The sequence below is a fragment of the Rousettus aegyptiacus genome, unplaced genomic scaffold (assembly GCF_014176215.1).
Source record: "Rousettus aegyptiacus isolate mRouAeg1 unplaced genomic scaffold, mRouAeg1.p scaffold_m13_p_12, whole genome shotgun sequence".
Taxonomy (NCBI): Eukaryota; Metazoa; Chordata; class Mammalia; order Chiroptera; family Pteropodidae; genus Rousettus; species Rousettus aegyptiacus.
The window spans coordinates 14,557,151-14,577,329 of NW_023416287.1; the positions used below are offsets into that span (position 1 = coordinate 14,557,151).

The following is a 20,179-nucleotide window of genomic DNA, read 5'->3' on the forward strand; positions in this document are numbered from 1 at the left end:
CTCACAGGGTTGTGTGAGAATGAGATGAGATAAAGCAAGAAAAACATCTGTAGGAGGGACCCAGTAAGTGTCCATTTCACCCCCATCCCCACCCACCCCATTTTCCCCCACAGATTATCTTAGAACAAGAGCAAAGGACTGAAACAGAAAACAACACAGTTGTCTTTAAAACAAGCCCCAAATAGATGTCCGTTCACTGATGATTGATTTCTCTAGTGCTGGTCTAGTTCTTGGAGTCAAGTTTTGGTGAGATCCTGGCACCAGGTCTTCTCTTCAGTTGTAGCGAGTCTATTTTCCAAATAAAGATTTCCCTAGGGATGAAATATGGACTTCTTTAATATGAGCATCATCGAGAACCAATCCGTATCAATGTTCCAATATGGTAGCTTTATTTCTCTCTTCTTCTCTGATAAGAGAGTAAGACCTTTGATTCCTCTTGCTAATCGGAATATGTGTGTGTGTGTGTGTGTGTGTGTGTGTGTGTGTGTATCCATTCAATAAGGCAATAATAATGAAATGGTAATTTACATTTAGAGAGCTTGCCTTATGTTAGTACTTCAGGTATATACTTCGTTTCATCTTTGCAACAAACCTATGTGATTTATTTTGCCCATATTTTTATAAATGATCAGGCTGGTACAGAGAGATGAAGTGACTTGTCCAAAACTGCACAGAGAGTAAGTGAAGAACCTAGAATTTGAAAATAAATTACTTGAATCTAGAGCCCTTACTTATAACCACTACCTCTCAACTAAGATGGCATTCTCTCTTCCACTTGCTACTCAGGGGTGGGAGAAGGAGAGATAGAGAACTGGAGAGAGATGCCAGAAGCAAGGTGTTGTGTGTATATGTGTTTTAATTGCTGTTACACATGAATCATAAGTCAGTCTTGTTTCTCCATCAAGGGAAGCACAAGGACAAGCAAACAGAATGGCATTTATCTATGATTAAAAAATTATGACCATTTATATGCAAATGAGTGCTGGTCCTATGCGTCTGGAAGACTGAAGAGGATTACACGTAGTCATAAATTTGGGGTGTTTCTTCTTTTCTATGCACTCCCAGACAAGTGTAGGGTTTCAGCAGCAGCTGCCAAAGGGATTGCAAGCAAGGCTGTGATCATCCTGGGTTGTTTCAAGTGACAGTCACAACTGCATGCTCATGTTCTTTCCTTTGCCTGGTGTGCTCCTTGGCTGGAAAACTCTGTTAGTGTTCCTGATGAAATAATGTCTCCTCTGAGAAGCCTTCCACAATTAAGATTTAGTTGCAGCAGTATTAGTCTCTGTAATGGCATAGATCATGTTCATGCATTCATTTATTTATTTATTCATTCAAGACATACTCACTGAGCACCTTCTTGGTGCCAGGCATTGTCCTAGACACAGAAGATTTGCACCTGATTCTAGAGCAAATGAATGAAATAAAGCCACTATTCTCCCATGGAGCTTACATTTACTGGAGGAGAAAGACAAACAAAGAAGTAAGCAAAAAACACATGGCATATATTTTCAGGTAATGATATGTGCCGGGAGTAAAATAAAGCAAGTTGGTGAGTTGTTAGGGAAACCCTTCTGAGGAGGGTTTTATGAATAATCACCTGAATGAAGCGAAGAAATAAGTCATGTAAAGATCAGGGATCAGAGATGGTGGCACCAGTGGTGGTTTCTCTTACTATGGGTACCATGTGAAGGAAGAAGCCATAATCAATAACAATGGAAATGATGATGATGATGATGATGGTGGTGGTGGTGGTAGTGGTGGTGGTGGTGGTGGTGGTGGTGGTGGTGGTGATGATATTGACTATTACTCTTGAGCATCTGTTGAGGTCTAGCTATCATTTTGGATATTTGCATTCATTATTTCTCACAATAGCCCTGCGAGGTAGGTATTGTGTATCTGATTTACATATGAAGCAAAACCCTTAGAAAAATAAAATGCTTTGCTCAAGGTCACGCAGCCAGTAAAGGGCATTAGCTGAGACTCAAACTCCAACTTGTCTCCAAACTTTTAACCTTCAATTGCCCCTTTCCTTCGCGTCCTCAGCACCTAACATGGGTCTAGCATTATAGATACTTAATAATATGATAAATGAATGAAGAAATGAGTTTATTACCCTAATGTCTTTTTAATGCCATGTAATATGACTTGTTTAAATTTCTGGCAAGTCTGAGACTGGGGTGTATTTAAGCATTTGACAAGTATTGGACTTCTGAGAGGAAGGCAGGATAGAGCATAAGGTGCCCAAAGGTGAATAACTTCGTTGTCAAAGGTCACATATGGATATAAAATAAAGCGTGGTGATTCTGTCTCTCCCTCCTCCATTGCACACACATCTCTTTAGTGAGGCAAACTGTCCTGCTCCAAATAACTATACAAATACCCTTCAAATACAGGAAACCACATATCCAAACACACACACGCACACACACACACACACACACGCCAGAGAAACAGACACATTCCCACAAACAGATGGGGATACACACTCCTAACACACAGTAATGAGCAGCTAGATATAGCTGTACGCAAAGATACACATTGACATACAGGATACACAAATGTTCACACACTCGTGTAACCTCATACATAGAGAGGCAATCCCAGAAACACCCACTCACACATACCAAGCAGAAGCCTGGGCGCACCAACATGAAGGCAGGCTGCATCACACCCAGCCTGGCTACAAGGTCCAGTGGGAAAGAGTGGGAAATTCGTTGCTTCTCTTTCTTTTTGTTGCTGCAGCCACAGCCAAGTTCTCCCAGGGTCACCCACCTCCAACTTCTTTCCCTCCTCAGCTTCTTCTAGAGTTGCTGCTTGTCTGAGTTTCTTCTAGTCGCCCTGATGGGGTCAGGTGGAAGACTCTGCCAAAGGCACAGCCTCCTTGATATCTTTCTTCCTGTTCTAGAGCCTCGGCATTGGGCGGTCCCCATACCTGGGATGCTCTCCTCTGAGACACTCATGGCTCACTCTCACATCTCCTTCCAGTCTTTGCTTAAATGTTCCCTTCTCAGTGAAGCCTGATTCAACCCATTCATCCTGCAACATGATGATGATGATGATGATGATGATGATGATGATGATGATTACGAAGACAAAGATGATGACACAACTCAGGAACACTCAGATGGAAAAAATGCATAGGGCAAGGTATTGGTGCAGGAACACGGAGCTCTCGTGCTCTCTCTGGGAGCACCACCTTTTCAGTACCTCAATGTATCCACCAAACCAGAGGCTCTCAAATCCCCCCCGCCCCCCTTTTAAGGGTGTTTATGAAGGTTCTATTGCATAGACATACTTGCTTAAATCCCCAGAGCCTGGGGCTTGAGACGATAAGTTTCAAACCTTTAAGCATGGCTTGGTCTTTCTAGGGACAGTTCCCATCCTGAAGCTACCCAGGACGCCCACCCCATCCCATCTCAGCCACCTGCCATTTCTCTAACATACAAAAAATACTCTAATCACGCTGGAGATTCCAAGGGTCTTAGATGCTCCTATATCAGGAACCAGAGACTAAAACCAAATATAACAAAAGATGTCCAATTCCTTATCACTCAAGAAATTGCAAGAGTTTTAGGAGCTCTATGCCAGAAACAGGGGGTTAAGACAAACTGTGTATTTTTTACTTCATCATGACATCACAGACACAAGTGCATCCCTGGAGTTTAGTAAATTCAGCCTCCCTCCCTTCGACACTTGGGCAATATCTTTCCATTTTCCTCTCCCTCCCACATGAAGCAGTGGGTTCTGAATGGGGAGAAAGCAGGTGTCTCATGCATCGGTCCCAACTGGGAGCCTAGATGTTAACTCAGAAGTGTCTTCTTTGTGGAGAAACAGAACAAAAAAGGAGGCTCAGCCTGCTTATGTTTGGAGCTCTGGAAAATAGCACAAACTGGGTCCTTCCCTAGACATCAGGTTTCTTGAGGTGCATTGTCAGATTTGCAGGGTAAGAAAAGGGAAAATTCAGAGGAAGAGTGTCAGATTTCACTCTAACCAGAGAAGGAAAAGAAACATAAAAGCCGTCTCATCTCTCCTCCTCTTCTGGGGCCAGTGCTGTGTCTTCACCTCTCATCTCCTGTGCACTGCATGTGCCCCAGGGGCTGCAGCTTCTGATCTCACCTGGCTGTTTTTGCCCAGTTTGCCCCTATGTCTGATTATGCAGGAAGGAGGCTGCTGGTTGACCCAACTCTGATACCTGACACCTTGCAGCCTTCCCCAGGTGTGGTTGAGAGGGATCTCCAAAATTAGGGCGGGCTCCGCCCCTTCAAAATCTTCTGGCTTTGGTCATGGACTTGGATTTCTAAAGTTTCATTAGAAGCCATGCATCTCCCTGTGTTACAAAAATCATCCCCCGAAGGTATTTCTTTGCTCATGATTGAAATGAAAACCTCTCACATTGAGTCAGGGGTTGTTTCAGAAAGATCGGAAGTTATGTTTGGGGATTTATTAAATCATTTTCAGGCTGTACCTGGCAATGAAATAGCAAACGTGAAAAGGAGGAGTGTGTGGGGAGGTGTAACTTAGGGAAGGAGCAGAACAGGAGTGCATGGAAGGGGCGAGACATCCTGGGTGCCCAAGGAGTGAGGTGTCACAGACAAGGACCAGTTTACCTGCATCTGTGGCTAACCACAGTACAGCATCCCCTACTTACCAAAAGCAGACATTGTGCTTTGAAAGCCCAAATTTATCTAATTTTCAAAAGAATCCTTTGAAGTGGGGGAGAGATGCAGCTAGGACTTGACCTAGAGAATTTCCGACCCCTCTGTGAGAACGTTTGGTTGCAGGCATTTAAACCCAAGTATTTAGTTTTACAAACTCGGTGGTTTCCTTTTTTTTTTGGCTTCTTTTTTTGGTTTGTGTGATAAATGCTACAGATATCAATTCTAATAATAGGACTAAATCTACTCTTACTCTATTAATGGCATCACTAAACATTTATTGATTTTTAAAAGGGAAATTAGAAAAAATAGATGTTGCAAATGATTGCTATTAAGTCCCATTAGAGGGTTGATATACTCATGCCTGTGGGGGTGAGAGTGAGTGAAAATATGAGTCAGACACGGAGAATAAGGGAGAATAAGAGATCTTGGTGTTTGCAATTGAAGGGTCCAAAGGGACAGCCACAGCAAATTAAGGTTCACTCTTTCAGCAACTTCTTTCTTACGTACATAGATGAAGTAGCATGATAAAGTAGAAAGAGCAAAGATCGAAATTCCTAGTCTTTTGCTAACTACATGTGTAACTTTGGGCAAATTGCTTAACCTCTGTGATCCTCAGTTTATTCACCTGTACTATTTGGATAACAATAGTGACCCCATAGGGGTTTTCTGAAAGACAGAATGATCAAATAAAGCATAGCACAGTGCCTGGGACACACCGTGAGTAGTAAACACCTACTGGATTCTCCTCACCCTTTCTGATCTCTCCCTTTATTTGGCAGAAGCCTAGAATGAGCTTTGTCACTGATGGCACAGAAATCGTGGTCACCTGGCTTTTAGTATCTAACGCCTGTCACGCATTCTGGAAAATCTATCCTCTTAAAGCTTTGCTCCTATCATGTCAGGAAGAGAGCGAAACATTTGCCATCCAGCTAGTTCCTGAGTCTCCCTTTGAAGGGGGAATGGGGGTTTGAGGGCAGATTGACAGGTCTGGATTTAGATGTGGAATGTAAGAAGACCCCAGGCAAGATGTTACGAGGAGACTGTGATATACAACAAGAGTTAAGATCCTCCTTGATGAAAAATTAGCAGGATTTTGGGAAAGGAGACTACGCATTTAAGAGGAGAGAAAATATCTAGGAGAAATGCCAGGCGTGCGGCATGCTAAGTCACTCTTGGAAAAAGTGACCAAATTGTCTAATATTCAATGCTAAGTGATTTTTTTTTTGGGGGGGGTGATATTTAGATAAACACAACAAACACCAGTTTGTTGGAAATGAGTTAATATATAAAATCCTTGGAACAGCTTCTGGCATATACAACCACTGTGATTATTATTATTAATACTCTTATTGTGTTGGGCACATGGCATTTTGGGGAGTGAAGGAACTGAGGGAGTAGCAATGCCCAAAGTGGAGTGCTGCCCCGTGAAAAGAAATGGATAGAACATGTAGGATGGAAGATTATATGCGAGCTCAAGGAATTTAGCGGAAGCAGGAATTGAAGGTCCAATGTCAAGACTCTTCACTCTAATCTGAGTGTGTCTGAGGGAATGGAAGGGACGCGGGGCTTCCCATCTAATGTTGAATGAAGGTTTGAACTACTTCCTTTTGATTCTCAAAGGGAGGGGGGTCAAAACCAAAATGGGATCACATCTAATTCATAGATCATAAAAGCTCCCAGGATTTTCTACTATCCTCAAGGCCAAAGCCAAATGCCTAATGCTACTTCATTTGTCTCCCATGACCTGGCCGCGGTGTCTGGTAATGGTCTTTTCCCCATCGTGTCCCAGACTCACCCTCTCTAAGCTCTCTACGGTTTTTCAATTCCATATTGAGAGCTGCTGGGTCTGCATGTTGATCCAGGTCATTGACCCCAAAGGACCTGCCCTGTTTCTCTCTGCCCATCCAATCCTGATGCTTTTCACAGTCCAGCCCAAGCTCCAGCTCCCCAAGAAGGCTTTGCTACCTCATTTGATCCAAGTCTGATGTTCTTCTACTAACATTTTCTAAGATCTCTGATTCTACATCCACCATCCTCAGCTAGACTCAGTGAAGCTCTTTCGCCTTCTCTTTGCATGAACACACTTAATGTTAAGGACCCATCCTGCTAAGGTTGTACTTCAATCTCAGTCTTCTGGCAAGAGAAGAGGATAGGAGTTCTGAGAAGGGACCCACGACAGGGTTCTATCTGTTGCATATCAGGTGTTGGCAAACATTTCCCGCAAAGGACCAGATGTTAAATATTTCAGGCTTTGTGTGCCACATAGAGTCTCTGTTGCAACTTCTCCACTCTGCTTTGGTAGCGTGAATGCAGCCCTAGACAAAAGGCAAGCAAATGACATGGCTGTGTTCCCATAAAACTTTCCTTGCAAGAAGAGGCTGTTGTGGCTGCAGTTTGCCATCCTCTGTTTTAGAAGATAACTCCATCCAAAGGGAGAGAGGTCCCTTTATTCCCATCAGAAACCCTATCCCCAACCTGACCTGCTTTTGTCTTTTCTCATTTAATAGACTTTAAAAAATAGCTTGGTCATATCCATCAGGATGGCTACTATCAAAATAAACAAATGGACAGAAAAATAACAAGAGTTGGTAGGATGTAAAGAAACTGGAACCCTCATGCACTGTTGGTAGGAATGTAAAATGGTGCAGCTGCTATGGAAAACAGTATGGTAGTTCCTCAAAAAATTAAACAGAATTACTATATGGCCCAGCAATTTCACTTCTGCATATACATCCAAAAGAATTGAAAGCAGGGTCTCAAAGAGATATTTATACACAAATGTTCACAGCAGCATTGTTCACAATGGTCAAAACGTGAGAGTAACTAAAGCATTCAGTGGGTGAACAGATAAACAAAACATGGTGTTTACGTAGAATGGAATATTATTCAGTCTTAAAAAGGAAGAAAATTTTGACACATGATACAACATGAATGGACCTTGAAGATATGATGCTAAGTGAAATAGGCCAGTCACAAAGACAAATGTTACTTGATTCCAAATATGTGGAATACCTAGAGTAGTCAAATTTACAGAAACAGAAATTAGAATGGTGGTTGCCAAGGGTTAGGGAAAGATGGAAATACTGCATCGTTTAATGGGTATAGAGCTTCAGTTCTGCAAGATGAAAAAGTCCTGGAGATTGGTTGCACAATGATGTGAATTATATTTAACATTTTTTCTGAACTGTGCACCTAGAAATAGTTAAGATGGTGAATTTTATGTTATGTGTATTTTAGCCTTATTTTTTAAAAAAGTAAAGTTGATCACATTAAACATTTTATGGGGGGTGGGGTGGGGCGCAGGGAAATAGCTGGATTTGGCTGCTCTCACCTCTCCCTGCTTTGCTCTGGCTTCCTCTGCTACCACGGACACAGGAAACAGGGAGGAGCACCGAGGAGGCAGAGGCACTTAGCATGGTCTCTCGCATTGGCGAAACCAGACAAGGATGTCTTTTTCCATCAGCTTTTCCATGGGAAGATAGACTGTCCTTTCAGCCTGATACAATATGGTAATTGCTCCCACTAGGCTAGAGGGGCCCTCCCAGGAGCTCAGCTGCTGTGTCATTTTGGGATCTGTCATGTCCTATAGCCCTGCGCTGGGGCTGCACAAGTGTCCTCTCCTGCTTAAGTTATTTATATAGGTGGTTGAAAACACTTTGCTTGTACAAACTAGAAACTATTAGATTAGGCCAGCGGAGACAGCCAGAGGCAATCTCTTAACAAAGTGAGTGGGATTCAAAGTAGGCATGGAAAGCAAATATTATTTCACTGAGAGTCGATTAGAGCGAGCTCCGTGGGTAAGCGGTAACTGCTTTGTTAACTTAGCTGGGGGAGGTGAGCGGGACCAGGTAGGCACCAGCTGGATTTGAAAGGGAGCAGCCTGGGATGAAATGGTAATTCCGGGAGTAGGTGGATGCATCAGGCACCCCTCCACACACACTCCCCCCTTTCTTTATTTAAAGTACATGATGGAGCTTAGCAGCTGAGAAGCCTCAGTTTGCTCTAAAATTTCTCATTTTAATTCAGGCAAACACTCTATAAATCCAATGTATTGGAAAGCAAATATTGAGGCTGAGTGAGAAGGTCCATTAGATGGAGTGCTGAAGTTCTAGGGCCTGAGCATGTGAGAGGGGTGGGCAGAGGAGCCTAGGAAGGGAGGCTAAGCTGGAGTGAGAGCTCAGAATGTGGGTACAAGTAGTCTGTGGAAGGTGGGTTTGGGGAAGGAGTTGGGGGCAGAATCAGGGGGAAGGGGAGAATTTGGGGCTTGCAGGGGATGGATCTGTTTCAAAAAAGCTGGATTAGAAGAAGACTCTTAGAGCTTCTGGTGGAGGGAGAATTGGAAAGGAGGCTTCAGATGAAAACTGATCACGGAGAACAGAAAGGGGGCTCTCTGAGACAATGTGGGGGCAGAAAGGGGCTCAGTAATTTGCAAACATGTGCTCGATAGTGATTATCTTCTCATAAGCAAATTTCAAGAGGAGCGAGGCCAGGGGAAGGTAGAGGCATTTGAATGATGGCTTATGTTGTCATTTGCATTGTTTTGCAATAGGGCTGCTGGGGATTTTGTGAAAAGTTCCAATCTTGTCTTTGGATTTTCTCAAACACTTTGAGCATCAGAGTGACCAGGAAACTGGTACTCCAAAGCTCCTGGATATGGAGTTTTCCAGGGACCCTCACAAGAAGGAGAAGGGTGTTTCATACATAGAAGTGGTATGCATGGTGGGTTAAGGGCATGGCTTCTGGAGTCAGGAAGACAGATTTAAATCCCACCTTGATCATGTGCTAACTGAGTGATCTTGGAGGAGTCATTACTCTCTTTGAGTCTGTTTACTGATCTGTAGAAAGGGGGAGTATTATATTTCTTTAGAGATAATTATAATACTTTATTTACATGGAGACAAAATGTGGTAATGCAGGTATGCTTACCATGAAGACTAGAACAAAGAGGGTGATCAATTAAATTTGGCTTTTTAAAATAATTGATGTTATGATACTAATTCTCAAAAACAACTTCTCTAAAACACCTCCAAGGACTCTCCGTATCTGTGAGCAAATGTCTTAAAGAAGCATGGGGACTATCCCCAGAGTGACTGGGCTGGAAGTGGCCTCTGATTTTTTTTTTCTTTTTCATATTTTTCTACAGTAGCTCTGGGAATATTTGACCCTGGATTCTCCACAGATATTTATTGTTCCATATTCCCCACAATTTTTTACAGAATGAGAAGTAGCCAGGTACAATGATCCACCACTGGATTCTCTCCTGTATAATATTAATGTCAGCAATTCTGATTTTCTACTAAAAGTTAAAGATTAAAGCAATGCTCTGAATCTTCCCTTCCAACTTCAAAGTTTTAAAAATCAGATATTGGAACTGTCTTAGGCTATTAGCACAAGAGAATGGGAAACATAGCTGATAATGATAATAACCACCATTTACTCAGCTCTTGTCATGTGCCAGGCTCAGAACTGACTCTTTTACAAGACTTTCCTCATTTAGTGATTGTCACAGACATTATAATGGGGATGACTTTATCAATCTATTACAGAAAAGGAAACTGAGCCCCATAGGCCCAGAATTCTACATCTGCTCAGTGGCAGGGCTGGGACTTGAACAAGTTCAACCAAATATGAAGCCAGGGTTTAAAGTGAAGATAGCCCCAAACTAGGCTCCCAAAGGGAACTGAAATGGGGACAAATCACAAAAGCTTTATTCCCAGGTGAGAGCTTTGGTTATTAGGAAATGATGATAATCTCCTGGAATAAAGAGAGGGTAGATTTAATTTTTGCCCAAAATGAAGTTGTCCTAATTGTTACTGATATCCAGTGCTTTGGACTCTTAATCAATGATGTTAGCAGTTTTCAGTGTTAATTTAATTAGTACAAGAGACCCTGCTGGTAGAAATATTGGATAATTAGTGTTTTATGTAATGGCTTATGAAGTACCCTGTAAAAAACTCCAATAATCACAGATTTTCAGCAGAACTTTTATCAAAGTACAATATTTAAGTGGATAAATCCTTGCTTGGAGGCTGGTCAGATAAAATATCAGTTGGGGCATCCAAATTCCCAATTCCTATTGCATTTCCCAAAAAGCAAAGAATGAGAATCATGTCTGGTTCTGCCAGGAAAACTTTTCTAGGGGTGCCTCTGGACACACAGAGATGATCTCAGAGGTGATGCTACAGTGACGTGGAGGTCCAAGGGCCTGCACTTGGGTTCTTGCTCCTGGGGGAAGAGAGAAAGCGCCCCATTTTTCTAAGTCCTGAATAACTAAATGGGAAGAAATTATGAATGGAGGAAGGTTTTAGGTAAAGTCTGATAAGCATACAGACAATATAGCAAAAAGGGGTCTGAGTAACTTCCAATGTATGCATGAGGTGGGGGTGTATATATATATATATTTTATTATTATTATTATTATTATTATTATTATTATTATTGATTAAGTGAGTATATTCTGTGTCTTAGAGAGAATGGCTTGGGTTGTTCTGCTGACAAGGGACTACAGGCATGACAGGGAACATTAAAGCAGGCATTAGAAACATTTCCTTGTCCATGTTTTTATTGACCACACACAAATCCCAAGCAGATGGGTAAAGACACTTCGTGAAGCCCGATTATAGCAGTTGCAGTTACGTTTCTGCCTATACAACCAACTGATAAAGCATGTACCACCTTAGACCCCAGGACATGTAATGACAGTGACCTTAACTTGGCCCATCGAAATAAAATGAGCTTCAATTCTCAAAGATGAGAAACTATGAAAGCAAAAATATTACATCTGTGTTGGCTGACAAAATACCTCCCTCCTTTCCCTTGTTGGTTTTAAGAGTTCCCAGAGCCTAAGTCTTGCCTTTTGCCTCCACAGAGCCTGTCACAGGAAGTATTCTACCAACAATTTGCAACTCCGATATTCCCTTACAATCATATACGATAGTCGTGCACTTGGATTGGCTAGTGCTATAGCTCCCTGTGTCAAAAAACTAAAATCTTGGAGACCAGAATTTCAAAGTTTTTAATTTTAATGTCCACTGGCATCTAAAACCCAAGATGTTCCAAAATGGACTATGCTCCCTTGCTTTAAAGCTTCATTTCTTCCTAAATTTTCTTGGTGAGTTAGTGGCTGCACCATCTACCCAACATCAGAGCTAGAAATCAGTGGGTAAGTTTTCACTCCTTCTCCCTCTTAGATAGTTTTTAGCAGTCAAAGCTGCAGGGTTTGTTTCTTCTTATTATTTTTTAGTCTGTACTCTTCTTGTCCACCAATAATATCACTGATTCGTTTAAAGTCCTCATCAGCTCTTTCCTGGACTATAAAATGATATTGGAGCCTGATGGAATACCAGTCTTGCCTCCCCACTCCCCATCTGGCCTCTTCACACTCATTGGAGTCAGCCATCTGAAACACAAATATGACCTTGCCATTACCATTTCACCTCTGTAATGAGCCTTTGTGACCCACGAGATAAAGTCCAAACACTGTGGCACAGCTTTGGTGACCTTTTCTGACTTGTCCATGCTTAAATGTCCAACCTTGTCTCTAACAGCTTTCTACATCAAACTTACACCCCACTTTCATGTTATTAATTAACTATGCATGTCTTTCTAATTTTTGTTACTGTGCCTTTTCTCTTTTCTTTTTTTTCTTTTTATTCCCTCTTTTCTTCCTCTTCCAAGAATACCTTTCACACTCTTACTCACATGGCCTCCAGGAAGCCAAACCTTACCAACAACTCTGCAAACCAAACCCAGATGAATGTCAACAAGAATGTTTTTGTAGACACTATAAATAAATATTCTTATTTCTCCACATACAAAATAATCTTTTATCTGACTAATGTGATTGGATTTCTCGATAGACTGAGCTCACTGTAGTCGGAAACCATACTTTCTGTTTTTAATCATAAATACCTAAGACAGAACCATGCAATTAGCAGATACATATGATATATTTATTTTACACATATATTAATGATTATCACTGAATAATTTATCCAAGGCCAAAAAAAGAATCGAAACCTAACCCCTGTCTTCATATTTCAAATTGCACTATTTTCATTGTACCTTATTCTCTTGTTTAAATATCCACCTCTGCCTTTATTTTTGCCTTCAGAATTTGATCCTGTGTTTGCATTTCCCTCAGCCTACTGATGAATATGAAATAACGGCACGTTCAAGAACACAGACACAGATACGCACACAAACACACATTTACAGACAACTGAAGAAGTTTACCAGTGATAGTCCATGAATAAAGAAATTGAAAAAGAATGTACTTTAGGGAAAAAAATTCTAGAAGACTGTCTTTGAAGAAAGATGTAACAGTGAACAAATAAAATGGTAAATATGTATGTAAATATAATCAGTGATTATCTCTGTATGTTAATATTAAAATAATGTTTAATTTGTGGTTTAAAAGGGCATAGTTTAAATAGTGGACGAGCAGGATTTAACCTGAAAGAATAAGAACTGAACTATAAAAGTTCTAAGATCCTTTAATTAAAATTTAGTTAAAAGAATTCAACATATTGGTTACCTTTAATATTTACATAGATAAATATATGCTAAAGTTCCAAGACTAACCATTAAAAACCTGAAAATAAATATAAATTCTAAACCAGTTGAAAAAAACATGGAATATAGAACACATGGAAAAAGCTGAAATTTTAGTAAATTAGAAAATTCACAAATTCAGAAGCCAAGAATTCTACTCTAAAGTATGTACCTTAAAAATAACCTTGTATGTTTGAACCATGAAAAATGTTTGAGAATTTTTATAGATGGTCTTTTGAGTTCTTTGGCCTAATTTCGATGTGTGTGTTGAGGAATTTCCCCCACGCCACCATGCAATGCTCGGGACACCAGCTGGGTGTCCTAGGATTCGACTCGGTTCTGACACTTTCTACCCTAGATAGCATCAGATTCCAAAGATTAAGGCTTCATCCTGCTAGTCTGTCCTACACCTCCCCCACCCCACCCCAATTTCAGAGGCCAGTCACAAGCCCAGGTTGTCACTTGTGCTTCTGACTGCCGAGCTACAGACTGGACGTTCCTACAACACACGCCCTAGGTTTGATTTGCTAGAGCTGCTCACAGAACTCAGGGAATCATTTTACTTACTAGATTATTGGTTTAATAGAAAAGGACTTAACTCAGGAACAGCTAGATGAAAGAGATACAGAGGGCAAAGTATGTGGGAACGGGCATGGGACTTGCTGGGTGTGACACTCTTCTATCTCCACAGTGCTCACCAACTCAGAAGCCCTCTGAACCTTATTGTCTTGAGGCTTCATTACTTAGACATGACTGGTTAAATCATTGGCCATTGATGATGGATTCAAGTTCTAGCCTTCTCTCCCCTCTTGGAAGGTTTAGGGGGGTGAGTTGTGGCATAGCAGGACTGAACATTCCAACCCTCTAATCAACCCCCATCCTTAGGTCATCTAAGGGCTTTCCAACATAACATATGTCATTAACATAACAAACAACTTTATTGCTTGCTGCAGGAAATTCCAAGGGTTTTGTAAACCGTGAGCCTGGACCTATGGCAAAGACCAAATCTATATGTCTTATATAAATCACAATATCACAGTAGGTCTGATTGGAAAAGTATAATAATACTAGTCATATCTGGAAAAAAATTGAGTTGCATTTACATAATGGAATATTTTATATCCATAGAAATAGACATTACTATATCCAAAATAATATGTATTATTCTTGGTAGTTCAGAAATGATATATTCTTATTGTTTAAGAAAATATACTTATGAGATAAAATTATATATGCATATATTACAGATCTATATAACATACTATATATATAAAACAATGAGAGTATAATAAACAAAAAATTCAGGATAGTAGTAAATTCATGGATGAAGGTGTGGTGTGAGATGGGGAGAAATACTCTGACAGATGCAATTTATAGGTAATATTCTAGTTCTTATTTTAGATTAGAAAGTGAATGGGTCTTCACTTTATAAATATCTTGCATAACTTATAAAACTGTTAGTATCTTGCATTAAACATTATTTTAAAAGTGTCGCATTATAGTAAAAAAGATATGAAAAATAATAAAGTTCAAACTTAAAAAAAATAAAGGAAATGAGCGTCGAGCAGGATGAGCAGCAGTATATCGGGGTTCATGTCAGAGGTGGCAGGGAGGGTTTCTATTTCCTTTTGAGAAGAATTCTGTGTCTGAGATTGGTTTCAGGAGGAAAGCGTGGTGCTCGATTGTTGATGTCTGCATGGGTACGGACATAAGAGTGACAGAAGGTGTGCAGTAATTTGTCATTCTGTTCTCAGTGATTTATCCTGATGGAATAGAGCCTTGCTTTTATTGAGGGCATGAGAAGGACTTGAAACAATTTAAAGACACAGAGCTGTATTTTTACCTTCCTTTATAATCAGGGACCTGTCAGAGAGAGGGAGGAACAGCTCCATTGAGGCCCACACAGTGGCAGTGTTTTATCTGACTGGTGAGTAGCAGTCACAGAGAAATTACTCACAGGCCAACATTTCCCTTGAGAAATTGCAAATCATGACCTTGAACTCATCTTCATTTGGGCCTTTCATTGTAAAAGCTTGGGACACTCTTGGATTTCTGTACCTTGACCTCAAATTCCTCAGTTTGCAAATCCACCCTTACTTCCATCTAGGAAACAGAGAAGGAAAGGAATCCTTGGAAGAGGAAAAAGAAAAAGAAGAGTGAGAAAGGAGCAAGGGCATCAGATATTGTAGGAGGAAGAAAGGTGGGGATGGGCTAGAAATAAAATCTGACCCGGGAGTAGGGTAAAGGGAGGGAGAACTACAGAGGAATTATCGATTAGATCCCTTGGGGTGACATATATCAGCCCTTGATTAGGTGTGAAAAGTTGACAGGCCTGAATTGCTTACAACTAATTAATGGCTGTGAGGCACTTTGAAATCCTGAGATGAAAGCAAAAGGCTCTACCTACAAAACCCAGATGGCACCCATGATTTACACTCTTCACTGTCCCTGTGGATTCTCAGTGTTGTGTGGAGTCTGCCCTGCCCTCATCTTGTGGCTCTGTTGGTCCGTAGTTCGTTGCTGAGGGTGGCAAATGCTTTCCATATCTGTTTTCTTGTCTCTACATCTCTTAGACCCCTCAGAGAGAGCCCAGCTTTGCCCACTTCACTGAAAGAGCCAGAAGTCCTCAGCAGGGCAGGCGGGTTGATACACCAACATCAGATCCCAGTCTGTTGAGGCCTTGGCCATTTATTCTGGTTTTAATTTATTATTTTTAGTTGTCATTTTTTCCTAATTCTAGTGCAGCCATGGGCAAGCTATGTAGTCCTCCCCCTACCCCAGAATGTTTTTTAAATTTATTTTATTTTTATTTAAAATTTTTTAAAATTACAGTTGACATACAATATTATATTAGTTTCAGGTGCGCAAAGTAGTGATTAGATATTTATGTGGAGAAAAGGGAATCTCCGTGCACTGTTGGTAGGATAGTAAATTGGTGCAGCCACTATGGAAAACAGTATGGAGCTTCTTCGAAAAGTTATAAATGGAACTACCACATGCTCCAGCAATTCCACTTCTTGGTGTTCATCTGAAGAAACCCAAAATACTAATTCAAAAAGATATATGTACCCTTAATGTTAATTGTAGCGTTATTTAATAAGGCAAGATCTGGAAGCAACCTAAGTGCCTATCAATAGAGGACCGGATAGTCTATGGCCATGCTACCCTGAACAAGCCTGATCCTGTCTGATCTCAGAAGCTAAGCAGGGTCGGGCCTGGTTAGTAATTGGGTATAGACCACCTAGGAAGACCAGGTGCTGTAGGTGTAAAAAAATAAAAAAAATAAGGGATCGTAAACTGACAAGGTCCTTGTAACTTGTGAGGTAAACTAAGGGTTGCCTTGCCTTAAAAAAAAAAAAAGACTATTGGATAAAGAAGAGGGGGTACATATATATACAGTGGAATATTACTTGGTCATAAAAAAATAAAATCTTTCCATTTGCAATGACATGGATGGACCTAGAGTGTATTATGCTAAGTGAAATAAGTCAGACAGAGAAAGACAAATATAAATCTAAAAAACAGAATAAACAAACAAACAAAACAAAAACAAACTCACTGATACAGAGAAAAAACTGCTGTTTGCCAGATGGAACGTGGGGTTGGGGGAATGGGTGAAAGGGGAAAAAGATTAAGAAACCATGAAGTTCTTAACAAAACTCTGACACTCTAGGTCAGTGGGGTGGAGACAGTGTTGCCAATCATTGCCAAAATATAGGTCTGTGATATTCTTTTCTAGAAGCTTTATCCTGATCAATGGCAGGAACAGAGGTGTCTCAGACCCAGCCAGGGCTTTAATTTTGCACTAGCTGAGGGTTGAGACCAGCCCAGACAGCTGCAGAGTGATTGGGGAAAGGGATTTCTCTGGGTTTCAGAAGGTCCCTTTCTGTTTTTGCACATACCAATTTGCAAACAGCATCTGCAGTGTTAGTTGGCAATGGAGACAGGGTAAAGCTTTAACTTTCTGGAGAAAATTATCCAGAACTGTAGCTCTTTTCAGGAGGAGAGGACATGTCCCAAGCAGGGAAATGTAGATATGGCCAACACAGCAAGGATGAAGGGGGAACTTTGCACACAGGTTCCTGAATCCTAGTGCAAGAAACTTCCCACGAGGAAGAGCTAGGCCAGCTAGGGACCTGTTTGGATGGTGGGGAATCCTATCTGCCCCTGGCGAAAGCTGCACACACCTGCAGAGCTTTGCACACAACCAGGGACATTTACCCATCTCTGTAACACCATGTGCACCTGCAGAAACTTTAACACAGTTGGGGAAATGTTTGTAAACCTGGAGAACCAGTAACAAAGCCAGGGAATCTTTATAGCCCAGAGCAGAACATAAGGCTCTGCAGCAAGGTAACCCCAGGCAACTTGAAAAAGGTAAAGGATGCTTTCTCACAGATGCTTATTTCACTGCCTGTACACATTGTGGAAAACAAAACAAACAAACAAAAAAACCTGATACATCTGCATTGCATAATACGAGGGGAGGCTCTCAAAATTTCTTATGCATCAGAACCACTAGGGAAGAGTGTTAAAAATGCAGGCGCCAGGGTATCGGCATGACAGAAAGCACCTTTCACCCAGTTGCCCAACTTAGAAACCCAGGTATCACCATTGACAACTTCTTCCCCACATCCTAACATCCAATCATTAGATTCTGTTGATTCAGTTTTGATAGCACCCAAATCTACCTACTTCTCACCAATACCATTGTCAATATCTTAATTTAACCACCACCAGTTTTCACCTGGATTAGTGCCATGGCCTCCTAACAGTTCTCCCTGCCTCTAGTAGTAAACCTTCGGGTTAGCCAAAGTGTCATTCTAAAGAGAAAAACTAATCATGTTACTCTCATATATAAAAGTATATACACTGCTTATTAGGATAAATCCAATAAATCTAATTATAATTACAAGATTGTTTATGAATCCCTACTTTTGCAGCCTCACTCTTCAGTACCTTCCCCAATCCACCTATCCACCCTATACCCTAACATTATCCCCCCCATTCCTGTCTTACATAAAGATCTCAGACCTTCTAAAAGCACCAAGCCTGGTTATGTCTGCACCCTTGAAGTCCACGTATAATCCCTCTGCCTAGGATCCAAATCCCCTCAACCTCTCCATCTTTTATCCAAGTAACTCAGGTACATCATTTGGGTCTCGGTTAAGATGTCATTTCCTCCAGAGATCTTTTTAACTGACCCCTTATATGCGATCCAGACATCTTGCCTACGGGTTCCCTCTGTGCTTGGTGTTTCTCTGATGACAGCGATCAAGCATTCATGTAACCGGATCATAACTGCTGGTGTACTCATTCATTTCCCCCCAGGATGTTGAGCTTGCTCATGGTACTGGTTGGGAGAACTGTGTTCTCTTTACCACTTTGCTAATTATTTTGTCAATTAATGGTTGGCAAGTAATTTACTGGTTTAAATAATCTGATTAGAGAAGTCGAAGAAGAAGAAGAAGAAGAAGAAGAAGAAGAAGAAGAAGAAGAAGAAGAAGAAGAAGAAGAAGAAGAAGAAGAAGAAGAAGAAGAAGAAGAAGAAGAAGAAGAAGAAGAACACAACATCCCTGGAACATTGCTGTGCAGGTACCACGTTGCCCAATTTCCCAGAAACTATTTCACTCTCATGTTATCCTTTGACACTAAAGAGAGCCGAGCTCTAAAGCGGTTAGTCAATGTTTCCATTATCTTTCAAGAGATAGGTATAGTTCTGGCATTTGATCTCAGTTCTGCCAAATGTCAAAATCCACAACTGCCCAGCATTCACTCTTAAACAGTGACTGACACTTCAAAGAAAAATAAGAAAAGAAAAACTCGAAACTTACTGTTGTTTCTTTTACATGTAAGAAAGCAAAAATGGAAGAAGTTCAGTTCAACCTCTTCCTAAAGCGTTCCTGGTGTCCCAGGAGTAAACTTTATATATCTATCACTGGGGAAGAACCTGATAATAGATAGATAGATAGATAGATAGATAGATAGATAGATAGATAGATAGATAGATAGATAGAAGATAGATAAATACTTAGATTTTTCTTCCCAACAGGTCATGTCATTTCATACTACACTCTGCTAATTGGGTACTTCTATTCTGGGAATAAAAGGTTTACAAAGATGAATACGTAATGAGAAAATTGAATTTATGGTAACATATAGCATCGGTTACCTTCTCAAAGCACTTTTGCATATAGATGCTCGTTTAGAGGATCCACTAAGAGAATTCAGATAATTCGGTTTGCGAATGCAAAAGCCAGGGGGGCTGATTTTATAAGTATTCAAATACACTCACGTTTCTGACATAAGAAAAAATGACATGCTTACTCCTTGACTTGGAATTCCATCGTAATCCCATCGAAAGAAGCCTCCTCTGCACCGGCTCCACAATTTCCATGAGTTATCCCTCTTCATTTTGCAACAGCTCGACGACACAGGTTTTGTTATCTAACCCACAGGTCACTGCCAGTGGGAGGTGTCAAACTTTAATTAGATCTTTTTCAGAGTTTCTAGGAAAATAAAAGAACAAGCAGCGACACGCCTCAGCCATCGCTCACCATCAGCTTCTGTTCGAGCCTTTAAAGCACACATAAGATAGAATTATAAAGCGAGAGATGAGTAAGGTAAAACGGATTTTAAATTCAGGGTCTTGTAAAATGTCCATTTTCACTGGCTGGGTGGGTACCTTCATAAAGCTCACAGCGACGGGGATGAAAAGGAATGCCCTGTGGGTCTCACGTTCTGGGAGAGAAGATATGCTCAGAAAGGTTGGTGATGTTGCCAAAGGTCACACAGATAGAAAACGAAAAACTTGAGACTGAAGCCTTGATCTTCTCATTGACTTCTGGGCGTAGTCCCTTAAACAATAGCTGCCTCGCGGATTTTTAATATACGAGGATAATGAATCTAATTAAATGGGAATTTGAGCAAATCCATCTCAGAAAAGGAGTCTTACATGATTACACGAA

The 20,179-nt window shown here is 40.8% G+C and overlaps 1 pseudogene; it reads left to right on the top strand.

Moving 5' to 3' along the window:
• Nucleotides 1-16,359: 16,359 nt before the first annotated feature.
• On the top strand, nucleotides 16,360-16,477 carry LOC118610638 (annotated as a pseudogene).
• The last annotated feature ends 3,702 nt before the right edge of the window (nucleotides 16,478-20,179 follow it).